Raw genomic sequence first — 8,114 nt, forward strand, 5'->3', positions numbered from 1 at the left:
TTGTTTGCCGTTTTCTGAGACTGAGCTTCAGCGCGCTGCTCCGTGAATGTTTTGTGTAAACTTCTTGTGAACATCAGTTTAATAGGGAGTACGCGTAACCGTGCTCCAGATTCCAGGATCTTTCCTTTGCGGTCGGTGCGCGCTCGCTCGTCCGAGGGAGCTAGCGGTCTCCGGCTCCCAGAGGATGCTCTGGACGTGCGCGAGGCTGGGGTCAGGGTCGCCCGCACGCTCCAGGGCCGCGCCCTGCGCCCCGCTCCCCGCCCCGCGGAGGCCGGGCTCCCGGCGCGCTCCCCGAGGCAGGGGGTGGGGAGGAGCGGGGGAGACCGGACCCTGCGCGTTAGACCGCGCAGTCCCCTCACAACCTAGGAGACTTCACGGATCTTTTTCCCCTCTTTTCTGTTGGGGGATTCCGCCCAACGAGATGAAAAGCGCACGGTCTGTGGGTGTGGCTGCAGCTTGGTGTTTGGGGCGGCGGTGAGGCTGAGGAGTGCCGCTGTCTTTCTTTTCTCATCTCTTCCGTGCATGTCCGCGTCTTGGGGGCCCCCAGGTCCCACGGAGTAGAAATGACACAATACTGAAAGGAACACGGTAAGGCGCGCGAAAAAGCTCGGATGGAGGAGCCGGGGGTCGAACCCGGGGCCTCGTACATGCGAAGCACGCGCTCTACCACTGAGCTACACCCCCGCCTGGTCGCGGGCTCTGGGGATCACCCATAAATTTGAAGTCGTGTGTGTGGCTCGCGTTCTGTTTCTGTTGGAGAAACCAAATGTGTCCAGCGCGACTAGGTTTCGGGAAGCCCTTCTGTTGTCAGGTGGGACAGGTCGGTCGTGGAGTCTGAGCCTCTTCATGTGAGGTTTAAGAGTTTCATCAGTTCAAGGCCTGTTGACTCATTGTTTCCTTTTTCTTGTCCCTTATTTCCAGCGTTTACATGGAAGCTGCCGGGAGCTCTCCCCAGAGCGCGTTAGTGTGTGGTCCCGCACACGTCGCAGCCTGCTGCGGGCTCCGCTGGCCCCGGGAAGCAGCACTAGGGGAGGCGAGCCCAGGCTGCTGCGGGAGAGAGCCTTACCTGTGCACAGTGCCCTGATTGTCTCGCTCTGTCCTAGTCTAAGCAGCCGACTTCTTCGGAGGCTCTTTCAGGATCTACTAGATCCGTAAGACGATGAATTTAACAGTGAAAGGCACGGGAGAAATCTGAGGAACAAGGTAGACTGACACCGGGTTTGGGTTCTCATTGGAGTCTGACACTTAGTACTGAGGAAGACCTGCAGGTCGGTTGCACGGATGGTGATGACTTTTGCAAAGAATAGTAGATACAGGAGGAAGGGTGAGAGTTCTGCTCGGCTGACGTTGTTACTGGTTGGTTGATTTGTTTTTGCTTTGGGAGCATAGGTGAAGCAATAAGGGGGAAATATATAGTTTGGGTTTGGACATGACGTAACTTACGTGTCTGCACCATGGCCCCCTGAGGACGTCTACCTGGAGGCCATTACAGTCAGAGTCTGGAACCCTGCAGATATCTCTGAACCTGAATTTCTGACATGCATGTCAGAAATTTCTGACATGCATGCCTGGGAGGAGAGGGCATGTTAGAAGTGCGTGGAATAAGGGCTTAAAGTTCTCTATCAAAACTGGTAGATAAGGAACTTATTACTTTTTTTAAAAAATGAGAGTGCCTTAAAAAATGGTTCTTTATTTAAAAAAAAAAAAAAAAAAGAGTGCCTTGGTGGCTCAGTTGGTTAAGTGGGGCCTTCGGCTCAGGTCATGATCCCAGCATGGTGGGATCGAGTCCCACGTGGGGCTCTTTACTTGGCAGGGAGCCTGCTTCTACCTCTGTCTGCCTGTGCTCTCTCTCTTTCTGACAAATAAATAAAATCTTCAAAAAATTAATAAAAATGACAGTGCTTCTAGACTGATCTCATTTAAAAAAACATTTATACTCCTTGTTGTGGTCTTAACTTTTCCTTGGAACACCAGTCAAAGTCCTGTTTCCCACCATCAGCTTCCAGATAAGGTGATGATCTCTGCTTTGCCCCTCTTTGCCAATCTGTGACTATTTTAGTTATAGAATGCTATGTATCAAACTTCTCAAAACTGAGTGACTTTAAACAACTGTTAATTACATTTGCTCATAATTCCAGGCAGAAACTTGGGCCGGGCCTCCCCTGCTCTTTGGAGTTGGGGCTGTTCACTGCCCTTCACGGAGCTGGTAGTAGAGCTGGACTCGAAGGTCAGAAGAGCCTCCACTGCAGGGTATCGGCGCTACCCTGTGTGGCTTCCCAGTCACTTTGCCATTCCCGGTTCTAGCTCAGGCTTTCTCCTAGCCTGGCGATCCCAGATCCCATGCAGTCAGACTCCCACGGAGCGCCTGCAGAGAGGGGCTATTTCAAGAGAAACCAAAGCAGAAACTGCACTTACAGCATGTGTGCAAGGAAACAACATCGGTTCCTCTTGTCCCCAGAGGACCGCCTTTGAGCAGATATACTGTCCACAGGGAGAGTCTCCTGCCTCCAACACACTCGGAGTGCAGAACAGCTGTTCTCAACATTTCCTGTTTCTCAAAAGGAAACAGGAGCTGGCTGACTTCTTAGAAGCCAAGACTTCTCCATTATGTGGATTTATGTGCAAGCGAAGCGATCTCTACTGTGGGGGACGAACATTAATTTGTCTCCAAAATTAAAGCAGACCGATGATGGGATTTTCCTTACTTTGTCATTTTTCAGGTTCTTACAGGAAAAACAAAAGTCCGTGTTTGAATTCATGTGTTCTGTTTCTGGTATGTAATAAAGGATCCGGAGAGTCATTTGTCTGAGGCATTCAGCTTGCAGTCCAAAGTGTTTTCCAGACATAGCTGGACTCTCACATCACCTGATTTTTCTCATGCCCTTGTCTTTAGGATTAGCTTAAAGAAATCGCACTGGTCTCCCTCTCTCTCTCCCCTCTTCCACCTCTTCCCTCCCCTTCTCTCCTCCACTCATCCCTCCTCTCTCCCTCTCTCTTCCTCTTACTGTGGATCTTCCTTAAGTCCTATTGTAAAATGGTACTCCAGGTGACAAAACTGGTTGCATTTGCAGATGTCAAATAAGACTTTCTGTCTCCTTTCTTCCTTCTGATGTCACACCAATCACTTTTAAACAAAGAATTAGCAAAAAACAAAAACAGAAAAGAAGATTTGGCATGCCAGAAGGAGTGTACGGATGTGGAGCACATTGGTGATAGGAAAAAGAAGAAAGTGCCTTTGGAGGTGCTGGGTATCGAACCCAGGGCCTCATGCTTGCAAAGCATGCGCTCTACCACTGAGCTACACCCCCAGGCAGAGACTGTTTCTTCTGTGATATATTAGGAAATATGACTATCTTCTGTATTCTTTGGCAAGGCTGTGTGGTGTGTATGTCAGAAAATTTATTCTCTTAATGGTACTAGTTCTACAATTTCTAAATTGGATTTTTTTTTTTTTTGGCTAGACCCAATATAGTAAATTCTAAGTCCAAATTGATACCATTCCAGCTCCCAGGTTCTTCCCAGCTGGGGTTAGTCTTCTTTAAGAGCTTCTTACTATCCTAATGCCTGTATTTTGTCTTGTTTTGTTTTGTTTTTGACTACTATTCTCTGGAGAGTCTCAGGTTGGGAGTTTCACTTGTCTTCATTCTTTTTCTCTATGGTGTCTTTCTCCTCCACAGATCACTCTACCTAATCTGCACTGACCGTCTTGTCTGTACCCACCTCTTCAAGTGTCATTGGTCTGTGATTACTCTCTTCCTTCACTTTCTACATTGAACCTTGCCTTGCTCACCAGTCATCTTCAACACCAGGATATCTTCTCCAGAAAACCAAGGAAGCACTTTGACAGCCTATGTGCAGAATGAAAATGATTATTGCTTATTTCCAACTGTGCTGTGTCCCTCATTCCGTATCTTGAGAAATAGTCTTCACCCTGCGGACAGCTGGCAAATTTAGAAAAGAAAAAGGAAGGGGGAGGAAGGGAGTGGGGAGGGAGAGAAGTAGAGAGGAAGAAAATGTTTAAGTTCAATTTCCTTCCTTCTCCCTGCCTCTCCATTCCCAAGCAACCACTGACCTAATTCCCTGTCACTGTAGTTTAATTTGCATTTTCTGACGTTTTATACAAATGGAATCATATCATATTTACTTTTTCGGTTTTACTTCTTTCACTCATCATAATTGTCTTGAGATCACCCATGTTTAATGTATCAGTAGTTTATTCCATTTTGTGCTGAGTAGTACTCCGTGGCATGGACAGACCACAACTGGTTTATCCATTCACCCATTTATGGTAAGCCTTTGGGTTGTTTCCAGTTATTGGTGATTACAAATAAAACTGATGTGAATATTTGTATACAAGAATTTGTATGCGCATAACAGTTTTACTTCTTTTCCATTGGATACATACTTAGAATTTGCATGGCTGGATCATGGGGTTGGTACACCTACAACTTTTTAAGAAACTGTTAAACTGTTTCAAAGTAGTCCTCTATTTCATTACTGCTGATGGTGTATGAGAGTTTAATTTCCTCTGCATTCTTACCAACATATGGTATGGCTAGCGTTTTTAAATTTTAACAACTCTTATAACTGCAGAGGTCTATCATTATGGGCTTAATTTGTATTTCCTTAATGGCTGATGCTGTGCATCTTTTGTTTCTTTGCCGTCCTATATCTTCATTGACATCCTCTGCTTAAATATTCTGATATTTTATTTTATTATAAAAAACTTTATTCGTTTATTTGTCAGAGAGAGAGAGAGAGAGAGCACAAGCAGGCAGGAGCCAAGAAGAAAGAAGCAGAGAAAGAGCAGGAATCCCAATGTGGGCCTCGATCACAGGACTCTGGGATCATGACCTGGGCCAAAGGCAGCAGCCTAGCTGACTGAGCCACTCAGGCATCGCTATTTGGGTATTTTAAATCAGGTTTTCTTATTGTTGACTATTAAGAGCCCTTTATATATTCTAGCTGTAAATCCTCTATCAGATATATGGTTTGCAAAGGTTGTCTCCCAGTCTGTGACTTGCCTTTCTGTTCTTTTAAACATGCTTTGCACAGAGCAGGATTTAACATTTTTTGATGAGGTTAAATTTATATAATTTTATGCTTTCGTTGTCATATCTACAAAGTATTTGTCTGACCCAAGATCACAAAGATTTTCTCCTGTGCATGGGACCCCGCGAAATTTTTTCTTTGGTTTCCTTAATTTTCTGAGATGTATCTGGGTTAACTGGCAGGATGAGGAAGAGAGGAAAGGCTTTATGTTTTGGAACCCTATTACCTCTCTTGTGTCTTACTCCTCCACCTACCGTCCCCTGCTGCCAGGAACTGGGTCCAAGCACTATGGGTGGAAGATAATAGATGCCCCCAGTTTCTGGGTGGATAATGTGCTGGACGCTTCAACAGCAGCATTTGAAGAATCCGGAATCCCCTAAAATGGAAGACGAAAACAATCCCAAGTATTGAAAAATAAATATCGGAAAACACTACTTCCAGGCAGCCGAAATAGCTCAGTTGGGAGAGCGTTAGACTGAAGATCTAAAGGTCCCTGGTTCGATTCCGGGTTTCGGCAGGCGGAGTAGCTTTTGTCCACCTCAGAGACAGCTGGCCTGCCACCCCGAGACCTATTTTTGCCATCTTGAAACTCGACAATAATTACACCTTGAATTTGTGTTTTGTAATTGATGTTCAAGGGGACAGCCGAACAGGCATCTGAACAAAGGAAAGGAGGGCAGTGTGCGCGTCTGGCTTTCGTTGCTTTTCCTTCTGCAAACAGTGATCCCCAGCCCCCATGAATCTTGATGTGTGAAGTGAAGGTGAACAGTAACATTCCTGCTGATAATTTACAAGTGGAGTCCACTTAATTAGAATGACATTAAATCAGCAAGTGAAAAATAAATTAACAGGTCGAGAGAGACCAAGAAAGGGGAAAAAACTTTATATTTTATTACCACTTTTAAGGGCACTTTCCCTCTCCTTTAAAAATACATTCATTCATTCATTCGTTGGTTCGTTTGCTGGGTCACAGGGACAGCCAAGAGGGAGAGTCGATGTCACGGTGAAAGCCACAAACCTGCTTACACGTGCCCCCAAGAGCGACCGCATTATACCTCAGATTCTTACTGCACAAGAATCAAAGCGAGGCCTTGGCTCACCGAGGCAGAGATTCTGGATTTCCGTTAGCGCTCGGCCGGGGTCAGACCTGATTTTACACCCGCGGAGGGAGGGCCAAGTCTGATGCTGGGTGCAGCAGGAGGCGAAGACCCGTGCAGGGCCAAGCGGACAGTGGGCCGTAGACTTCTGTGCTGTTTAGGATGAGGGACCTTACATTTTCATTTGGCACCGCGCGCCCCCGCTGTAACCCGTGCAGATCACCGGCCATCAACATTCACATCTCTTGGATTCAGTACATCTACCCCATGGTCACTCCAGGCTCCGCACACACCCGCAGCTGAGTTATGATCTCCTGAGCACTGGCAAGTATCGTGTTAAAGTCACGTCCGCAGTTCCCCTCTGAACTTCAATGAGTCCATCTGTGAACTGTATGAACTCGGGGTTGGAATACCCGAGATAACATTGTCCGGAAAATCCCAAGGGAACTCGTGGTTTGTATGTACAAAAAGACGCATCAAGAAAACAGGGAAGCATGCTAGTGTCAACTTACTGCTCCTTGCCTTCGCAGCAGTTTTGCTTTGCGCAGCTACACCAGAATCAGTGCCATTTTGCAAGTCGGGGCTGGAGGGGTGAGGGTTGAGGAGTGTATGGAGGGAGCCCTATGGTCGAAATGGAAAGAGCAAGTCCAAGTTTAAGAAAACTGGCAAAACGCCTCCTTGATTAGCAAGAAGTACACACTCGTAGCAGCCCAGGCCCCACTGGGATTCGAACCCAGGATCTCCTGTTTACTAGACAGGCGCTTTAACCAGCTAAGCCACGGAGCCACGTCGGAGGGGCCCTGGAATTCCCGCATCCGAGGAGGATTTTGCCGCGCCGCTGTGTTTCTGAGCAGACCCGCCCCTTCTTGGCCCTTCTTTTGCCCAGAGCAACCCGGACGGGAGCAACCGTGGCCCGCACACCCGCCCAGTGGTCTTCTCGCCTTGCGCTGCACAACCTCGTGGCAGTTGGCTCGGATTCTCGATGCGGCCTCCGGGAAGCGCGCGCAGACGGAGGCCAGAGGTGGGCGGCGAGTCCCCAGGCCCCGCGGCGTCCCTGCGGACCAGGTCCTGCGCCTCCCGGCGTCCTGCGTCGTGGCGCGGGGCTCTTCCTCTGCTCCCGGGGTCCGAGCCGCCGCCACCAGCGCTCGGCGGGGCTGCAAGGGCGCGTCTGCAGAGCTGCCCCGGACCCAGGACCCCAGACCACCGGGAGCTAAACGGAGACGGGCGGGCGGGCAGTGCCACGGTCTTCTTTCGGCCCGGCAGGGTGGTCGGGAGCCCGGCAGCGGGCGTCTACCCCCTGGTGTTGAAAACCCCAGAGGAGACCCTCCCCGTCATCCTCGGCCGTTGTGGGGGGTCGTCTACCAGATGAAGACCGCACGCAGGAGGGAAGTGGCGGGCGCGTGTCCTCCTCCTGTCGCCTCCTCTCCCGTGAAGTTCGGCTGCGACGGGCGCTGCCGACTTGTCTGTCCTCACTCCGGGGGCAGCTGCTCTCCTGCGTGTTGGGAATGCTGTGACGAGTGTCCAGCCTGGCCATGTTCATGTAGATTGTTTTCCTTCAGCGAATGTGCGCCGTCCTTGGATTCCGTTTCTCGGCATTTTGGGAGATAATGAGAGACGAAAAGAAGAGGAAAAGGACGAACCTCAAGAAGTATTTCCTTTGGTTTCCTTTATTCTCCGAGCGGTGCCTGGGTCCGCTCACAGGATTCGGAGGAGAGAAAGGCTGCGGGGCTGGACCTCACTGCCGCGCCCCCCGCCCCCCTCCTCCGCCCGCCCCCGCCCGGGACATCGGCACCGCTGCCCTCCCCCGCCCCCTCTTCCACCTGCCACCCCCTGGCTCCAGGAACTGGACCAACCTGCGCCCACCGGGCCTCCGAGCCTGTCCGGGTCGGCACAGATACCGCACAGCCGGACAGTCACCCTTACGGCATCCAGAACCCCGAACGAAGGCTGAACCCCGTCCGCGGA

The 8,114-nt window shown here is 49.7% G+C and overlaps 4 non-coding genes across 4 annotated transcripts; 1 reads left to right on the top strand and 3 right to left on the bottom strand.

Moving 5' to 3' along the window:
• Window positions 1-612: 612 nt before the first annotated feature.
• Window positions 613-684, bottom strand: TRNAA-CGC. The gene has a single exon. It is a non-coding gene; the product is annotated as a tRNA-Ala (tRNA).
• Window positions 685-3,236: 2,552 nt separating this feature from the next.
• TRNAA-UGC lies at window positions 3,237-3,308 on the bottom strand. The gene has a single exon. It is a non-coding gene; the product is annotated as a tRNA-Ala (tRNA).
• A 2,188-nt stretch (window positions 3,309-5,496) lies between these two features.
• On the top strand, window positions 5,497-5,569 carry TRNAF-GAA. Its single transcript has one exon. It is a non-coding gene; the product is annotated as a tRNA-Phe (tRNA).
• Window positions 5,570-6,861: 1,292 nt separating this feature from the next.
• On the bottom strand, window positions 6,862-6,935 carry TRNAT-AGU. The gene has a single exon. It is a non-coding gene; the product is annotated as a tRNA-Thr (tRNA).
• Window positions 6,936-8,114: the final 1,179 nt, after the last annotated feature.

This window comes from Enhydra lutris, unplaced genomic scaffold (genome assembly GCF_002288905.1).
Source record: "Enhydra lutris kenyoni isolate GAN:26980312 unplaced genomic scaffold, ASM228890v2 scaffoldscaffold93, whole genome shotgun sequence".
NCBI classification, from domain to species: domain Eukaryota; kingdom Metazoa; phylum Chordata; class Mammalia; order Carnivora; family Mustelidae; genus Enhydra; species Enhydra lutris.